This window comes from Rattus norvegicus, chromosome 16 (genome assembly GCF_021556685.1).
Source record: "Rattus norvegicus strain SHRSP/BbbUtx chromosome 16, alternate assembly SHRSP_T2T, whole genome shotgun sequence".
Lineage (NCBI taxonomy): Eukaryota > Metazoa > Chordata > Mammalia > Rodentia > Muridae > Rattus > Rattus norvegicus.
This window is the reverse complement of record NC_141549.1, coordinates 65,786,569-65,806,364: the sequence shown is the minus strand read 5'-3', so window position 1 is coordinate 65,806,364 and position 19,796 is coordinate 65,786,569. Positions and strand designations below refer to the sequence as shown.

The following is a 19,796-nucleotide window of genomic DNA, read 5'->3' as shown; positions in this document are numbered from 1 at the left end:
TTTATTGTGTAACAACTCCCTAATAAAATTCCAGCAGACCCAATCTCTGTCCCGATGTCTATTTCTAGGAAATGTGTGTTAAGACAGCTGTTGCCCAGAATAGTTTGAAGAAACATGAGTGATGATTCGGCCCCAATTGTCCTGTTCCTTTGGAGAGCGGGGGAACCCAAAGGCTCAGTCTTTGCTGAGATAGTCCCGCTATGTCACCAGGCTCCATTCTGAGAGCTCATGACAGTGTCACTGCTTGGGTGTGTACAAGATTTTCAAAGGCTCTTGGACTTGGATTGGCCAGCAGTTTTCGTCTTAACTACGGACATGTCACTGAGTAACATGCAATACTGCTGACACATGCATGTATTGTTAAGCATTTCCTTGCAGTGAGAACAGCACAACATTTGCTTGCACAGACCCTGGGTGGTAGAGGTCATGCCCTTTATCAGTACACAGTTCAAAGACAGGGTAAACACAGACTCATGAGCTGCAGCTGGTAAGACAGACCTCAGTGCTTTGCAAGAAACACTTCCCACAGGTAGATGGGGTATGCTGAAAGACAGGAATAAAAGACAAATGTATAGATGGGATATGACAACACATGCTGGTAACCCAGACCTCGGAAGCTGAGGTAGAAGGATTTGGGAGTTCAAGGCAGACTGAGCTACATAGAGAGACTGTTTTAAAAAACCAACCAAACAAACAACCAAACAGAGAACAGATGTGATGGTAGATGCCACCAAAATAATACATTGAAATATGATAAAATACATATAGTATAAATACCTGCACTAGTAACAAAATTATCAGCATACAGTGCTACGCACTGTACATAACCACCCTGGTAATCTTTCCGTATTCCTGGCATGCAACAGGCTTGCTTATACCAGTGTCACCACAAACATGAGCCATTCTTACTTAGCACCGTGACATGTGACAGTTACTATGATTCTAGGGAACAGAAAATTCTCAGCTCCCTTACAATCTTATGGCGGCACTGCCACGCAGAGAGTCACTGGCAAAGGATCCCTACGGTATGATGGGAAATCTACGGCAACTGGCGATTGTGAGTTTTGAGACTTTTGCGCTTTCTTTCTATGCTACCAAGTCCTTCTACGCAGTAAAATACAGCATAGCCTCTTTCCTCTCAGCCATTTATCCGAGTACTTCCGGGAGTCATGTGCATTCAGTTGTGATATCAACGTGCTCTGAATTTCATTAAATATCTTACCCGCCACACCAGCTCCTCAAATCAGCCTTCCGCCCGTTCTGCCGACTGTTCACACTCTGTCCAGTGTCTCAGACGTTGACCAGAAGAATGAAAATTCTTTCTTCCTCTTCTATGATTGTCCACAGTCACCTTAACCCGATTCTTAAGAATGCAGTGGACTTATTCCTGGAGAACAAAGTCTTACTGCAGCAGACAAGGAGTCTGGAGCTGCTTTCCCAAAGCAATGCCCTCCGCAAACAAAGGAAGCTTGCGGATTTAAATCAGAAAGCGCTTTGAGGACCGGCATCTTCCTGAGCATGCGCATAGGACAGAAACACTCCTGGCACTCAGTTTGTTGTTACCGTCAACCAAGTTTACTCCGGCTTCCTGGATAGAACCTTGACTGCCTTCATAGATGTTTCTCTACAGAGTTCCAAACAAACAAAAAAGGATCCCAAACTCCCAAGGTGCATTGACAGCTCATCAAAGGAGTGGCCGCCTCTGGTCCTTAAGTGGGAGTTTGCACTCAAAGGCATAGGCCCTGTTTAGCAGTTAAGAGCATCACTGGCTTCTTCTTCTCTTTCCTATAAACATCAAGTTCTCTCACCCATCTTATCTCCAGAATATTTCTCAGAAATCCCCCTTCCTGCATCTATGTGACACTGTCCGGGTGTCAATCTTCATCTACAGGGCTGGAATAACATATTCTCTTTGTCTGCTTCCACCGTTTTGTTCTCTTCAAACCCTTGCACTCTATAGATGCGAGAGTGTTACACTTAGAACTTCATCTCCATCCCTTAGTTTTTCAATAAACTGTAAAATAATAATGCTATCTATATTAGATCAAGTCCGAAGATGTACTTAGTAATAAAAGAAGCCAGTACCCTCCTTTTCTCTTGTGTCCTCTTCTTTTTCCTTCCTTCCAAGAATTGCCCTTCTATCAACTCCGCTGTCAAGACAACATTATGGGCTGAAGAGATAGTTCAGTGGGTAAAGCTCTGATCCCTACCCCACCCCCACCCCCAAACACACACACACACACACACACACACACACACACACACACACACACACACCAAGAGACTGAACAGAGAACATTTGGTTTTATAAACAGAGAAGCCTGAAGAAAGCAGAAATGGAGAAGAAAAGGAACAGCGGGTGGTTTCAAAGGTACTTTCCTGCTACAAGTTCATGAAACTGGAGGCTAAACTCGCATATCCGTCAGCTAAAACAGGCTTGTTTGGATCCAGCTGTTATTTCTTACTCTCTTGATACCTCAGAAAGTTAAATAAGCAACTTAACTGGCTTTGCTGGCTTTATGGTCTGCAACTTCAGCTCCAGTGACTCCATTTTGATTTGGCCATTCTGCCCAGGGCAGGAACCGAGCTCCAACCAATGTAACTATTATTGACCATAATGAAGCCCTCTCCCCGAGGAGCAGCTGACATTTTCTTCTTGGCTCTCTCCACTAGTTTATATTGAGAGTCTCTTCCTTTTCTGGACTGAGACTCAAAGGATAGGCGGGCCCTCTCACCAGCCCAGCAGCATAAAGGAAGAAAGAATGGAGGTGACGCCTAGGGAAGAAAGAAAGGGGTGACTAATAGAAAGATGGAGTGTTTTCTTATACAAATGGGGTCACACCATTCAAATTGTGGCTTCTCCTCGTGTTTCCTTCCTTTAACAATGCACCTCAGCCGTCCTTCCTCTTCCTTCTTTACAAAGGTCCTTTGCTCTTTCAAAGCCTGATCGTTATTGTCCATTTCCTGGTTTAACTCTTTCGAAACAGCTGTCACATTCAGCTCATTCGTTTCCAGAGAATACTATGAAAAATGTCCTTGTACGGACATATATATGTTTGTAGAAGAGACTCCTAAATGGGGAACACTCACTTTCATTGCCCCCAGCTCTCCAGCCTTGTCTGGATGGAGTTCATGCTTCTTGAAAGGGCAGACAACTCTTCCCTATTTCTCATTTCTTTTGAGGTGTCTATCTCACTCACTAGCAGCAAGGTCTGGTGAAGTCTCCTGCATGGACACCACAGCTGTTTCTCTGTGCCTTCCTTTGTGCCCTCTGGACCAATGCCTTCTCCCCCTGCCTCCGATCAGTCAACCACTTTTCTTTCTCTACCAATCAGTTCTAGTGTCAAATCCTCCTGGGGCCTGCCTTGTCCTTCTCATCACGTGCACCCTACCACACTGGGTTGACTATTTCCATGTGTGTTTCCTTTCTTGCTTTCTGAATCCCTCCAAGTCTGGAACTGAGGACAGTGCTCACGTCTTACCGTTATCTACTGAGTTTAGTGTCTAGAACATGGCAGTGACAAATATATGAAGAGCACCTATTAAGATTTGATTTTACAGGCTGGAGAGATGGCTCAGTGGTTAAGAACACTGACTGTTCTTCCAGAGGTCCTGAGTTCAAACCCCAGCAACCACATGGTGGCTCACAACCATCTGTAATGAGATCTGATGCCCTCTTCTGGTGTGTGTGAAGTCAGCAGTGTTCTTACATATAACAAATAAATCTAAAAAAAAAATTTAAAAAAAATTTGATTTTACCTGCATCTGTATTTCTTTTAAAAGTATCAGATCAGGGTTTGGGGTATATAAAGGTGAGGCTTACTGGGAGGTCCTTGGGTCATTGGATTAGGTGTGTCCTTAAAGGGGACTCTTGGACCTCAGATCCTTCCTCTTTTTCTCCTTTGCTTCCTGGCCTTGGAGGGAGTGAGCAATTTTTGTCCCATTCCATTTGTGTTCCTGCCTTGATGTGACACCTTGCCACAAGCCCAAAACAATGAAGCCAATGGATCCTGGACTACAGTCTTTAAAACTGTAAGCCAAAATAAAACTTTTCTCTTTATAACCTGAGTACTTCAGTTATTTTGTTATAGTAACAAAAAGCTGACAACCACAATGCCTGTACAATATTCAACAGAAGATTTAAAATTATTTTCCCAACAGTTTTTCCCTAGTTATTATCTACGTTCAGTAATGTTGTTCATTGAGACTGTGATGAAAGGCATTCCTACCCTAACAAGACTGGTGAGTCTTGTCGACAATACAAACACAGGGAATCTCCTTTGTAACTAAATTTCCCAACAAGAATATCCACATTACACTAGTACAAAACCTTTCACATTAGAACCAGACAGCCAAGACTTCACTATCCCACAATGGCTGTTGGGGTTAAAAGGCAAGAGTGTGCAGATGCCCTATGATCTCTGCAAGACAAAACCAGCCAACCAACCACGCAACCAGTCAACCAACCAACCAATCAACCAGTAAACCAGTCAACCAACCAATCAACCAATCAACCAGTAAACCAGTCAACCAACCAACCAACCAACCAGTCAACCAGTCAACCAGTCAACCAACCAATCAACCAACTAACCAACCAACCAACCAACCAACCAACCAGACAAACAAACTCCGCTGGCCAAGAGGCTCTACTGAGACAGAGGCGAAACCTTGAGGCTTTTCATCCAGAGTACTATGCAAGCTAAAAGACCTTTGCCCTGGAGCAATTGTCATGAAACTGACTTTGCTTTTGTCTGTAAATCACTCCTGTTATGAAGACAAACCCTTATTCATTTGGTTTAATTTCCTGATAAATGGCAACCATTCCATGGTCAAATATTCATCTAGTGTTTCCTAGATGAAGAACTGTAATGAACACATTGTTCATTTCTGTTTTTTTTCCCTGAGTGTCCCGTTACCGTAACTACCTTAGCTGAGGTGTTAATTTCTGTATTGCTTTTCCTGAGTGTTGAGTTACCTTAATTACCTTAGCTGAGGTCCACATTTTTTAAGACAATCACAACAGTAGTGACCACCATTTGCAGCATCCTTTGCTTGTTCCTCTTTGGGCTAGATGAGCTGTACATTGCTTGCTCATCCCTGTGGTTCTGAAGGGCAGTCGATTTCATTTCCATTTTGTAATTTCAAGCACGAACCACACGAGGAAGGCTAACACTTACTTCACTCAGGGTTACACACCTTTAAAAACACAGTTTTGGGAGCCACACATTCAAGACTGATAGTCGACCCTCCTTTTGTAAGGTCCACTGGAAGTGTTTTTAACTTATAAAGGCAACTGCAAACTTGGGTTCCCAAAGGCTAACAAATTTCAGCCATGTTGACAGCTGCAAACACATTTTTATTTATTGTTACTATAATCAAAGAAGAGGCATTTACCTAATGCTAAGGTTTGAGTGAGGTGCATAAATAGAGCTAATAAACATTGTAGCTCCCTTTTTACTCTGCCTGCCTTAACCTGCAGAGTTTTCCACTGTTCCCCAAGTGCTATTATTATACGTTTCGACTGTCACTTGTCACTTTGATAGTAATCTCATTTCCAGCCTCTAACTACCCATGGTTGAATTTTATCCTAAGGAGAACCTACTGTTGAATACAAACAGCAAACTCACCAAGTCGCCCCGGGATCACCTGCACTTTTCATTTAATGGTTGAGCATTTTACATTGTACCCTTCTCAAGAAGGGTGCTTGACTAGAAATCCAAGACATGTCTTTTTCTTGGCCTTTAAATGAACTAAAAGTCCTAAGATTCTATCTCTAAATATGATATTTTAACAATCATTTTCAAGATGGCCTGTGGTTAATATTCAATCAAGTAACTGAAATAAAAACCACACACCTAACCTCTGTTTATAAATGATATATGTAATTGTAGCTTTTTAGATCACTCAAATGCCTGCTTCTTAGTCTCTTCTGAGAAACTTGAATTTTATCATTTAGTCAATGAAACTTATAACCATAATGAATTTCCATTACAAACAGCACATACACGCACAAAGATTATTTCAATTTTCTTAAACCTACCTCACATAATAAAACTCTGACTTTTATTTTCCACATTTTCCCTCACTCCATTTTAAACTTTCCTGGAATGGAAAGATCCTTGGGTCATGAGTAGCAACTGTAAGCAAATTGTTCTAACTGTCAGGGAAAGGCAAAGTCACTATCCCAAGCAAGAAAGGACTTTTAACTAGAGGTTTGAGACAAGGAAAAGAAACCTGGTACATCTGGAAGGGTTTTCCCCACTCATGGACAGACATGGGCACTCATTCTGGTACCAATAGGAGTCAAGATCCTTACTCTTGAAGGAAAGTAGGTTCCATGGAGTTGCCCCGTTACCTAAACATTTAATATCCTTTCATCTCCATGGAGTGCAACTTCTGTTAAAAACCTCTCCATGTGAAGCATGCTTTTACTTAGTTCTTCAGATTTCTTTCAGCCATAATATCAGACAGTGTATGTGTCCTTGAGTTGATTGTTGTGTGTCCCATGTCCTCATGTGGTCCTTTATAGTCTGATATCAGAGCTACACTAATAACAATCTGATCATTTTCAGGACTATGGTGAGCCAATGCTCACGATGTCTAGAAGATGGTGGGCTCTGGATGAACTATTGTTCTTCTGGGACGTGCACAACTTTTTATCCAGTTGTTGAATGTTAGTTTAAACAACACATAACTGTAGTTAAGAAACCACAGTTCCACGGATCAGTCACACACCCCTTACCAAAGTAAGTTCCACAAAAGCCGTGGTAAAGATATTGAAAACAGCAGAAAGTTGTAAGTCAGTGGGGGAAAAATGTGGAAAAGGTGGTGATTCAAGAAATCAAGACTCTAACAAGAGGGGAGGGATCCCTGCAGGTACCAGACAGGAAATCGAACTGTGTGGAGAGACGAGAATGAAAACCAGTTTCAGATTGGCTTCATTGGCATGGATTCGACTTCCGGGGAGTCTAATGGCAAGTGGTTCATGGTCAGCATGTTTAAAACAAAAGTGCAATTTGGGAAAAGGTTTCCAGGTAACAATCTCTCCAACCCAAGTGCACAATAAAGCTTAAGATGTGACTACATGGAAACTCCTTTACAGAGTCCATGTGACCATGAGGGTGGGTTCTATAGCCTAGAATCTCTTGTGGCCTCTAACTGATAACACAGAAGTCAGCAGGCCATAAAGTACATGTGACATCTCCCCTAAGGATGGGGTAATGGTCCAGAGAGGGAAGAGTCTGGGATAACCATTCCGGGAAATTTGGGTGAGGTCTGCCTCTACAGCAAAACTTAGGTGAAGCCCCGCCCCACACACATAGCAAAAAGGTCACTCAGATTGTTAACAAAGCCCACTCCTAGCCTCCTGGGCAGGAAAACAGGTCTCTCCACTGAGGAGAGGCCCTGGTATGTTTAACATTCCTGTTTTCACTAATGATCTGTGGACACAAAGATCTTTGTGCCCCAACAAAGATGAAGAAAGAGAGAGGAGGGGAGGAGGAAGGAGGGAAGGAAGGAAGGGAGGAAGGAAGGAAGGAAGGAAGGAGGGAGGGAAGGAAGGAAGAAGGGAAGGAGGGAGGAAGAAAGGAAGAAAGGAGGGAAGGAAGGAAGGAAGCTAAACAAGTGATAGGAAAATCTGAGAAGTTAATTATTTTTTCTGGAAGAGATCTGACAATGTTTGACCAGAACAAACATTGGCAGTAATAGTTGGGGCCATAAAGAGGGGGAAACCCATAGTCACAATCATCTTAAATTCCCTTTAAGAAGCAGGAAGTACTGAATCTCCCACTCAATACAGGCGAATAAATGTCCTTCTTAGAGGATTAACTGCTTATTCTGTCCGGAAGACAGTTTACAAGACTGTAGGCGGGCATAGACTGTGTGTGTGTGTGTGTGTGTGTGTGTGTGTGTGTGTGTGTGTGTGTGTGCGTGTGTGTGTATTTGAGACAGGGTTTCTCTGTGTATCCATGGCTGTCCTGGAACTCTCTTAGTAGACCAGGTTGGCCTCAAATTCCACCTGCCTCTGCCTCCTGAGTGCTGGGATTAAAGTCGTGCACCACCACAGACAACCATAGATGTAGGGAGTCTGTCCTAAGACTCTGCAGGAGCAAGACTGTGGGAGTCCTCTCTGTGACAAGCTGAGTAGCTCTCCAATGGACCTTTAGGATTTGGGATTCCCCAGCCTTAGCATGCCAGGCACCTGTAACAAAATATCTTAGATTGGATAACTTCCCAATAACAGATACATGACATTTGTCACAGGACTAGGGAAAAAAGGTTATATATTAGAAGGACTCTGAGTCAGTGTATCACAGAGACATCTGTACAAACATATTTACTTGGAGCTCTAAGTACAATATCCAAGTTATGAAAACAGCCCAGATTTCTGTCAACAAATGAACAGATAACTCTATATAGATTAAAAAATAGATCTAGACATATATAGATAGATAGACAAGGACAGACAGACAGACAAGCAGACACACACACACACACACACACACACACACACACACACACACACACTGGATGTGATGGTCAGTGTTAATTGTCAACTTGAGAGACTAGAATCACCAGTTGAGAGACTCAAGAATCATCAGGATGTACATTGACTGACAAAGGAAGATACCTTTAACTGTGGCTGGGATTACTCCCTGGACAGTACTTGGGATGTATAAGGTGGAGAAAATGACCTAAACGCTAACATACATTCACTCTTGCTTTCTGCTCTTGACCCTGATCTCACTGTAGCTAGCAGCTTCAAGATTTTGCTCCCTTGACTTCCCTAACACGGTAGGTGATAGCTGTGAGATAAAATAAACCTTTTCTTTCTGAAGTTGCTTTGATTAGGTATTTTATCACGACATCAGAAAAGGACCTAAGATAGTAGAGTTTTAGTCAAGCATAAAGAAAAATGAAATAATGTCCTTTGCAGAAAAATGGATACAACACTGTATTAGTTGCTTTCCTTGCTGTTGAGACAAAATATATGACAAAATGATTTAGGGGAGAAGGGTCCATCTTGGCTTACAGTTTAAAGGGGAAGTCCATCACGGTGGGGACATGATGGCAGCAGGAGCATGAGGCAACTTGTTTCATTACATCTATAATCAAGAAGCACAGAACAATGGATGTTGATGTCACCTATAGTGGTTTGACCGAGATGTTCCCCATAAGTCTCTGGTATCAAAGTATTCTGTTAAGTTGGCAATGAGTATTAACCGTCACAAACATTTTTTTTTTAAAAAATCATATCATTTTTCCTCTCACTTGTAGATACTATATTTTATATAAATGACTAAAATAATATAGACATACACATAACAAACCAACAAAAAGAACAAGCCATCACCAGTTTCTCTGTTGATTAGAACCTACTTTCAAAGAAAAATTCTATTATTTCTGTAGCTACTGCGTAGCTAACATGGGCTTAAAACCAAACTTTGTGGATGTTTGTAGAGACAGTGTTAGAGAAGTAGAGTGAAAATCCGAGCAGGTGGGCCTGGGAAGAAAGTATTATTTGAATTCTAGTTTACAAAGCTGGTTCATTCCTGAACTATCCGTAGTGTCTTAGTCAGGGTTTCTCTTGCTGTGATGAAACACCATGGCCTACACTTCTGCATCTTAGTCATCTCAGTCTTAGTTAGAGGAAGTCAGAACTGGAACTCGAACTGGCCAATAACCTGGAGACAGGAGCTGGTGCAGAGGTCATGGAGGGATGCTGCCTACTGCCTTGCTCTCCGTGGCTTGCTCAGCCTGCTTTCCTATACAACCCAGGACCACGAGCCCAGGGTTGTCTTCACCCACGATGGGCTAGGCCCTCCCACATCCGGCACTAATTAAGAAAATGCCCTACAGGCTTGCTTACCCCCCAATCTGATGGAGGCATTTTCTCAAGTGAGGCTTCCTCCTCTTTAATGACTCTAGCTTGTATCACGCTGACATAAAACTAGCCAGCACAAGTGGTATTACCAACTTGATCTCCTGACCTTTCACAATGTTGCTAGGATGTTGTCCACTCTAATAGATAGCATTCATATCCTGGCTCTGTTTGCTTTTGATGCCTGTGACCAGGTACCTAGGAGAGTTACCTTGAAAAAGGAAGGGTTTATTTTATTCATGCTTTCACAGGTGTTCCTCTAAGGTGAGGAAGGCATGACACAGACATTAACGGTGACTAGGAAACAGAGAAAGACTAGAGAGGATGCTGCACAGTGGGGGCTTTCTCCATCTTCTCTTTCATTCTATCTATTCTCTCCCATGGAACTGTGCTCACATGTAGAGGACAGCTCCCCCTTCCCCCCACCACCTCGTGAGTTAATCCTCTCCGGAAACACCTCACAGACATACCCGGAGCTCTGCTTCTGCAGTCTCCTACGTGCTTCTCAATCCTATGAAGCTGAGAGTTTAATCTTCACAGGCATCAATGAACTGAGCCTACGTATTCGCATTTTTGTATTGTTCCACCCACGTGAGCTCTGGGCTAGGCTTGCAACTCATCTAATAGGACTGATGTGACAGTTTGCTGGATGTGAGACTCAAGGATGCCTGGAAGCCTCCTTTTTGCACTTTTAGGCTTGAACTGTCAGGTAGGACACTGGAAGGCTCTGCTAGAGGGGCTACTTATGCAAGCAACCTATAGGGACTGGAGAGAGAAGAGGCCCCAGGGCTATGAGGACAGGACAGGGAGAGCAAATCAGACATCCCAGCAAATCAGTCATCAAATCAACCCCAGTTGTGTCTTCAGACAATTCTAACTCCAGCTGCCACCTGACAGACCACAAGAAGGAGGAAATGGGACAGTCACCCACCCATCTGTCTCCATGGTGTCATAAAATAGTGTCATTTGTTTGGGGGCCTCAAGGACTGAGCTGTTGTTGTCATCGACACACCTGTCTACCCAAACACAACTAGAAATGAGGAAACACTCCTTCAGATGCTGGCTTTACCGATGGGGCTGTGGGAGCCACCACAGCCCCTTCTGTTTGCCCAGTGAGCTGCCCGATTCCAAACACAAAGACGAGCTAACAGATGACCTAGGAAGAAAAACACTGACAACTCCAGTAAGGCTTGGAGAGGCAGAGGGAAGACTTAGCAAGTGGGAAATTAAATCTGCATGTAAATATTGAATGAACAACAGGAGAGGGAGGCAGAGAAGGAGGGGGAGAAGGAGGAGAAGAAGGAGAAGGAAGAGAAGGAGAAGGAAAAGAGGAGGAAAGGAGGTGGAGGAGAAAGAAAAGAAGAAGGAGGAGGAGGAGAAGAGGAAGAGGAAGAGGAAGAGGAAGAAGAAGAAGAAGAAGAGGAGGAGGAGGAGGAGGAGAAGAGGAAGAGGAAGAGGAAGAGGAACAGGAAGAGGAAGAGGAAGAAGAAGAAGAAGAGGAGGAGGAGGAGGAGGAAGAGGAGGAGGAGGAAGAGGAGGAGGAGGAGGAACCCTGACACACAGTAGCATTAACGCTGTACCCCAGACTTCACATCAGCCCTTTCCAACACCAAGAACGTCAGCTGTTGGCCTGTTTATTTTTTTCCCAGTGCCTCATTCCTCGTGGATGTGTGGGATGGCTAGAATTGATTCCTAGTCATTTTTGTGCTTATTACAGTTTTCCCAACTTCCAGCCCTTTTAAAGTATGTGTGGGCAGCTTGATGTATAAAAGAATTTTATTCCTTTTTTAAAAAAAAACAAAACTTTTGTAAGTAATATGACTCATTGCTTAATTTTCTTTGGGGCTAGCTTAAAGATATAGAAATATATACATATATATTACATTTTTATTGGAGAAACTTTTAAATTAATATAGTGTGGAATACTTAGTGACTTTCAGTAGCCTTCAACTGAGCTGAGAGTATGCCTTGGTGATATATTACTGCCTTGTTCTGTAAGTTGGGTAATGCTTTCATGTTCAGGTCCAAATACCCATGATTAGTCCAGCCTGAAAATAACATCGGATTTCTCCCATAGACACTTCTCTCCAATAGCCAAAATACCATAAAAAGCCACAAAGCCTAGCATAGCTCACACAGAAACTATTTATGATTTAAGAAGCTTTATTTACATACTCCAAAGCATACGAACGAATTTAAAAATACATGCTGCATGCACCTGCTAAGATTTGCCCCTCTAAAACTCAGGCTGGATTTTGTTTGGGGAGGAGGGCCTTTAAGGTGAGTAGGGAATTACTGTCTTTCTTGGGGGAGCGGCTTATTATACAATGACACTTTCCAGTGCTTGCCTTTTGCAGATGCCCACCCACTCTTCCCATTTCTCACGGTATGAAGCTTTCCCTGCAGACAGTTTCCAGCCTCCAGAACCATGAGGGAAATTATCTTTCCTTTTTAAACACTGAGTCTCAGGTGTTTTGTTACAGCTACAGAAAATGTACTAAGACATTATTACAACGCTGCTAGTTCTCATATGCCAGGATGCTGTGCCAGCAGAACCTGAGGCTAGTCTTTGGGGTATACCAACTCTCTCTCTCTCTCTCTCTCTCTCTCTCTCTCTCTCTCTGTGTGTGTGTGTGTGTGTGGGGGGGGGTGTCCACTTATTGGCGTTCAGTCTCATCTCCCTCATGATGCAAATGAACACGGCCAACTCGAACACTGGCATTCTTGCTCTCACTGGATTTGATAAATGCTCTAGGTCCTTAGTCAGCATTTTAGAACTTGGACTCTTTGGAAGCTTCTAGCATAGCTCATCTATGTCCTGGTGTTGCTCTCTAACAGGGACAACAACAACAACAACAACAACAACAAAAGATAATTGTTTCCAGTCCAGATTATACTGCTGTACGAGTCCTGAATGCTCTGGCTACCCACCTGGGACACCAGCTTGGACAGGAGCCTCCAAATTCCTAAAAGGTATGAAATGAGAAAGGGCTTGATCAGAGTGTTTCTTAATATAGGGAGAGGCTGGAAAGAAGCTGCTATTTCTAATTGCTTCAACGCTGACCAGAAACATTACTGTTGGGAAGAGAAAACTTCCTAAACTATAACGGTTCATTAAATTTTCCCCAGCGTCTGCAATCTTTCCATCTCAAGAGGAGGGGACAATTTCAGCATCGGTGTCACCAAGTGCCACACAGTGGAACATGTCATCTCATTAGCGTTCAGCCAGCATTTATTGACTGTAAACAGAGTGCCAGGCTCTGTGTTGGTCCCCACGTTTAGACACAGCCTTTTCTCTTGGTAGGGAGCAGCACATATGTACCAAAGAAATTAATTCTTCTACAGTCTCGGGAGAGAGAGACTGGTGGTAAGAGTCTGCTGGAGCATAAAGGGTGGGTAGGTTTGAGTAGAACAATGGGGGCCAGAGAAAGCCTTAGGTTACAGCCTGTTCATTTGACCTGTATCTTTGAGAATGAGCAAGAATTTTGCAGGCACGGGCTGAGTTATTGATTTTCCATGATGCTTGGAAGCAGGAAGATTATTTGTAGGTTTGGGGAAGGGGAATTGTTGAGTGCTGCCCTGAGACAACGGGAAAGGAGGAAGCAGAAGCAGACAAAACTGTTGCTGTGGGAGGTAAGAACCGGGACTCGGAATGTCTAAGTAAGTGGCTGGGACTTCTGGAATGGGTGGTGGGGGAGGGGAGCTTTCGGACTTTAAGTGTTAATGTCACAAGGTCTGGAATTTAGAAGCTACTCATCCAAGAGATAGGCTAGTTAGTGGAGTGCAGGGTACAGCAAAAGTGACATTAGAGACAGTGAGAAGACCGCAGAGACCATTGCTTCGGCTCTGTGGAGTGTCGATGAGAACCCAAGCCCAGTGACTAGAGTGACCATGGCACACAGCTCAGAGCAACCAGCCATTTGTGTTCCAAGAACCCAGAATAGACTATTCAAAGTGTGGCACCGTGACTGCAGTCCCATCCCCTACTTGGTAGAAATGCAAATTTGTGAGAAGTGTACACATCCTCTGAAAGCACCTTTAGGGACAAGCCCTGGCTTCCTGAGCAGTTCATGAGCTCCCCAGCTCTGGAGCTTCTGGGATTCCACAAACCTCGCACTGGTGGTGATGAGCAGTATCCAGCTGTGGTACCAGAGTCTGCATTTAAAGAACATCTGACCAGAGTCCAGCATCTGCTGAAAGTCTTTTCTGAGCTGTGAACATAGCGTTTCGGAGTTCTATTGCTATTGACTGAAGTGACATCAACTAAGAACTCAAAAGAGTACCTTTTCCCGGGCTCTGTATGCTGCAGATTAACTTGTGATTAAAACTTGAAGAGTGCTACACCAGTTGGGACTTTGACATACAGTATTGTAACTGCCTGGGATAGTCTGTCTCTCCCTTCTCTTCCTAGATTACCATAAGACTACTCCAGGACAGTTTTTCTTTTCCTTCCTTCTTTTTTTTTCCTTCCTTCCCTCTTTTGTTTCTCTGTTTCTTTTATCATTCACAATTTTTAAATTTTTTTAAAGATTTATTTATTTAATGTATATGAGCACACTGTCACTGTCTTCAGACACACCAGAAGAGGGCATCAGATCTCATTATAGATGGTTGTGAGCCACCATGTGGTTGCTGGGAATTGAACTCAGGACCTCTGAAAGAACAGCCAGTGCTCTTAACCGCTGAGCCATCTCTCCAGCCCTCATTCACAAATTTTTAACAAGACTATGCCCATATTGGAACCATGGGTTGCGATTTTGTATGAATTCAACTCTCTCTCTCTCTCTCTCTCTCTCTCTCTCTCTCTCTCTCTCTCTCTGTAGCAGGTACCATGTCTTGTTTTATATATTTTTATGTTTAGTCACCCAGCATCATCCTTGACAACAGTAGACCCTTGATGAGTATCTGTTGAATACGTGAGTGTGATGGGTACCCTCTGAGGTAGCTCAGCTAACCCTTTTCCTCTTCTGTCATTCCCTTCCTGTTGGACGTAGGACAGATAGCATGAGCATCCTCTATTGAGTCAGGTATGACAAAACTAATGAGCTATTATGCTAAGTGTGGTGGCTCATACCCATTATCCCAGAACTCAGCAGGCCAAGCCAGTAGAAGCGCTATAAGTTTCCAGCCAGCCTGGGCTACCTAGTAAGTTACAGGCCAGCCTGAGTCACAGTTGAAACCTGGATCAAAACACATCACAGTACAACATAGACATTACCTGCTAGCATTTTCAGCAAGGTTGCAGGAAGCCTAGGCTTTGCTCACTTCTTTGTCTAGCATTCTGAGTTGAGCCAGCTGCCACACTATGTGCTGTTCTGCAGAAAGGCTCAAATGCCAAAGAACTGGCATCTCTGGACAATAGCCAGTGAGGATCCCCTGTTTGCCAGAGACCACTGTGTGAGTAAGTTTAAAGACAGGTCCTCCATTGGCAGAGTTTTCAGATGACCATGTGGCCTTGGGAGAGGTCCGGAGCCAGAGGAACCCAGGTATACACATACCTGGAATTTTGACCTATATAAACTATGAGGTAATAAATGTCTTGTTTGAAGCCATGATGTTTGGGGTAATTCACCATATAGAAATAGATAGCTAATACAATATACATTTCTGAAAATTATGTCAGTCTATCACCATGACCCCATCCTAACCTCCCTCTCACTTGACATAATATATTATCCCAGCCATATAAATGGGCACATGGATGATCAGAAAGGCTAACTAATTTGCTCTGGTCATAGTTGGTAAGTGACAGGTATGGGATTTGAACTCACATCAGTCTACTCCCAAAGCTGAGCTCTCTTCCATAAACCATTGTGCCTTAACATTTAAGGCTGATCTCATTTTGTACACTCATTACCAGGGCCAAAACGGGGGAAGGAAATTTCCCAGCTCTTCACCTTGGACGGCATGAATCATACTCTTTTCTAAGCCCTCTTGGTTCAACTCTTTCAATGAATCATTCACAGAGATACTACAAATTGAATTCTGATCTTCTCTTCCTCCCACCATCTCCATCGTCCTGATTTCTCCAGCCACTGTTGTTTCTCAAACCCACCACCATGACTCACCACTTCAAGGCTCTTTGGGGAGGGGTGTATGTAAAAGCCGGTAGGATGGACAGAGGGAGGGTGAGTCACAGCCCACAGAGCTGATCTTATTGTTTGCTTGATTAACTTTCTCTGAAGACCAGCAGAGTCAGAGGCTGGGAGGTCCAGTGTGAAGAGAGAAATGGAGGCCAAAAGTAGGGTGGGACCCCAGAAATGAAGCTGCTGGAGTCCGTCAGTGGAGCTGATGTTTACAGAGAGTAGATAGGGCTCTAGATCTGCTATGGATAGAAGCATGAAACTGCTCTGTCATCCTTCCAGTAACAGCGGAATCTGCAGGGGTGGAAGGAGAAAATGCTCATCAAAAGCAGCTGCCTCTCACGGCAATTACTGGACATTGCATGTTTATCTTTAACCTTTATGCCCCCCCAATTCCCAGGATATGACACGGCAAGTGCACATGTTCAATAGAAATAGATTTTCAAGTAGCTTTTATTAAAATGAGTTACTCACATTCTGGGGATTCATCTAAGCCCCCATGCTGAACACCCCAGATACCTCCACATTCTCTATGCATGTGTGTAGAAAGAATTAGAATACGCATTCTCGGGCTGGGAGGATATAGCTCAGTGGTGGAATACCGGCTTAGGTCTTGAGTTTGAGCATCAGCAAAGAAAAAAAAGAATATATATGTTCTTTATATATACATATATATGTAATAAAAATACATATATAATGGAAAATATATAATAGAAAATATATAAATTATATACAAATGGTTTTATATATAATATATAATATGTATATATATAATATATAAATTCTCCAAGGCTTAGGCTGATCTGCTTCAAAAGAATTTGTCAATTAAAAACAACAGTCCTTTAGTGATACTCTGAATAAAATTGTAAACAAAGCCAGCAAGCTATGTTTACTTGTTAAATTGCCTGAAATAGAATTGTACCACCTAGCGACTGATAGGATTACAGATTTATGAAGTCTAGAAATTGTTGCTGGAAGATATTTCTCTCTCTCTCTCTCTCTCTCTCTCTCTCTCTCTCTCTCTCTCTCTCTCTCTCTGCCCCTGTGCATAGCTCCGCTTCTAATACCCTCCTGGCAGTTGCTTTATTTTTTCCCTTGATTGCCTCTGGATATACTGTAATCCTCTTTTCCGCTCACTGTCCCTTTTCCTACAGGTAAATGAACCACATCCAGCCATGGGACTGATGCAACAGTGAGTAAGAACATCCCTGTCCCTTTGTCTGAGACTGTCACTCATGCCTGGGGTTACATTTTTAAAAGTCTAAAGGCTTGGGCATATTTAGGAAACAGATGGGAAACAAACGAAGCATTGAGGGTTTGCAAATTCCAGCTCTTTCTTATCTGTGTGCTTGGGAGTGGGTGGGGCAGAGAGAAACGGGAGGGAAACAGGGGGATCTGGGCAGGGGAAGTTTGTCATTTTTCACATTCTTCTTGCATTTGGGTGGAAGGAAGGATGTGGGTAGGAGGCGGCGCTCATCTTTTGCTTTGTTCTTTGACCATTCCTCAAGTCACTGAGCTCCTTGGAACTCAAAAATTGTTATGAGGGACTCCCTAGTGCATAGCTCTGTGATTCTATGTCAATTCATCCAACAAATACGCATTCATACAGGCTAAGGAAGGCTGGAATAGAACGAACTTCAAGGCTGGGGAGTATGGCTCATGTCTGTTATCTCTGTATGGAGGAGGCTAAGCCAGGAGAATTACTGCAAATTTGAAGGCCAGCATGGGCTAACCCAGTTTGGGTAACAGTGTGAAAACCTGCCTCAAAAGACAAAACACAAACTCGAGATTTCATATATATATATATATATATATATATATATATATATATATATATATATATATATATATGAATGAGCACACCAGAGTGGGGCCTTTAATTTTTTTGCTGGATCTCAATGGCCAAGGTCAGCATGTTGAGTGGTTTTGCTGGCTCTCACACATGAGCGCAACACTCATGAAGTCAAGGGAAGGGCCAGGAAGGGCTGTGTCAGTAAGCTTCCAGTCACTACGACACGATGCCTGAGATAATCCATTTTGATGGACGAGAGATTTCTCTTGACTCACCATTTCAGTACACGACTGTTTGACCTGGATCATCTTAGGAGAGGCAGAAGTGTGTAGAGGAAGCCATCAAGCATAGAAGGGACCAGGGTAGAAGGGACAAATCCTCAATGATCTATTTCATCTAAGTGAGATTTGTGCGGCTTCCCAACAATGCTATCAGCTGGGTATCAAGCCCTCAATCCCTGGGACTTTGGGGATATTCTAGACCGGAAATAGTAAATAGATAGTCTTCCCAGTCCCTGGGCTATGTACGGTTAATGTGAAACGAAGTGTACCCCACAGGCTCCTATTTGGACACTTGATCCCCATCTGGTGATACTGACTTGAGAGACTGCAGAACCTTTAGTAGGTAGGGCTTCCTGGAGAATGTAAGTCAACGGAGGTGGGTCCTTAGGGAATATGGTAACCTTGGCTCATTCCTGCCACGTTCTCTGCTTCCTGGTGGGGCTGCCCTTTGCAAAGCAGCAGCCACATCTGCATCCCATGCTTGGCCCATACTCTCCTGCCATGTTCTCTCTACCATCTGAAATCACTGGTCACAATAAACCTCCTCCTGTTGCTCATGCTCTCTGCTTCCCTCATGAGCATGAGTGAGGTCAAAAGCAGCATCGGCTCATCCCAGAAGGCTCAACCTCCGCCATAGAGGAATTCGACTCTATTCATCCCCCTTTGCTTGAACACAATGACAGGCTCACAGTTATACGTGACTAGAGCTCCCTGCCCCCCAAAAGCTCAGCTCTCCCCCTGCCCAGAGTATGACGAATCAAGCCTGCGATTGGAGAAGTAGATTTATAAGCCACAAAAGACTCCAAACCTGCAAAAGCCATGCCAAGAAGTCAGATTCGTGTGTTCAAAGACAAAGATTTCCCAGGTAAAGTCAGCCCGCCATTGATGTTGTGCTATGTTCGTTGGATGCAAATGTAGCAGAACGCCTTACTTCAGACACTTAGGCTGAGGTGAGGACATGGATACGTGTGTTTAAATGGCATCTTACAAACCATCTAGGTATCTTCTTTGTTTGTTCTGTTTCATTTTATAAGTTACAGAAACAGTGCCTTCAAGAAAAAGGATCTTTGGGGCTGGAGAGATGGCTCAGAGGTTAGGAACACTGACTGCTCTTCCAGAGGTCCTGGGTTCAGTTCCCAATAACCTATTGGGAGTGACAAGATGGAGACCATGGCATCCTTTTCCAGCATATATTACATTTCTCTGGATTTAAGTAACAAATGTCTGCTTCAAATCACACTCCTTGTGACCGGAAAACTTCCCAAAGGAGTGGCCAGGCTCAACCCCCATCTTCATAGACCTCGGAGTCTAAATGTCAAGGTTAGGGCTCCATTCAGTCACAGCCTCCTGACGGGGTCAACTCCAATGCAGGCACGTGGTGGTGGCATCACTGGGTGGGGACATGGGAAGGACACACTGCTTAAAGTTGTCCCCCAAGCGGTATCTCCATAGGCTCAGCCCATCAGACACCAACAAAGGAACACCCAGTTTCCTGTTCTAGTGTGAAAACACACCCAGACTTCAGGACCTTTCTGAGCCCAAAGGGATCATCTCTGCAATGTTCAGTACTAAATGTATTGCTTCCAGTTTCCATGGCGAGAGAAATACCTGCTTTCTAGGGAAATACTATGAAGCCCAGATGATTTAATTCCTCTGAGAGAATATGGATGTATGTGAAAAATGGCGGGAGGGAGCTCTGAGTCCCACCTCTGGTCATCAAAGTTCATATTCCATTATGGGTTCAGTAATGACACCCCCTA

At 43.5% G+C, this 19,796-nt stretch overlaps 1 protein-coding gene and 2 long non-coding RNA genes across 7 annotated transcripts in view; 1 reads left to right on the top strand and 2 right to left on the bottom strand.

Annotated features, from left to right (window-relative positions):
- Erich1 (glutamate-rich 1) overlaps window positions 1-19,796 on the bottom strand; it is a gene marked incomplete at its 5' end in the record, with an annotated part of 52,793,804 nt that overhangs the window by 17,857,999 nt on the left and 34,916,009 nt on the right.
- Window positions 1-19,796, top strand: part of LOC148000594 (uncharacterized) — a 63,832-nt gene that overhangs the window by 32,951 nt on the left and 11,085 nt on the right. For 4 of the 6 annotated variants that reach the window (XR_015639971.1, XR_015639970.1, XR_015639972.1 and 1 more), the window contains exons 2-3: window positions 12,719-12,853; window positions 17,118-17,155. This is a non-coding gene — a long non-coding RNA (uncharacterized LOC148000594). Of the gene's footprint in view, window positions 1-12,718; window positions 12,854-17,117; window positions 17,156-18,312; window positions 18,902-19,796 lie in introns of those variants that run through there. The other 2 variants (XR_015639973.1, XR_015639974.1) reach the window with 2 other exon arrangements.
- LOC148000593 (uncharacterized) overlaps window positions 12,029-19,796 on the bottom strand; it is a 38,363-nt gene continuing 30,595 nt past the window's right edge. Inside the window, exons 2-4 of the long non-coding RNA XR_015639977.1 lie at window positions 15,949-16,257; window positions 13,917-14,091; window positions 12,029-12,846 (exon numbers count right to left, since the gene is read on the bottom strand). This is a non-coding gene — a long non-coding RNA (uncharacterized LOC148000593). The remainder of the gene's footprint in view (window positions 12,847-13,916; window positions 14,092-15,948; window positions 16,258-19,796) is intronic.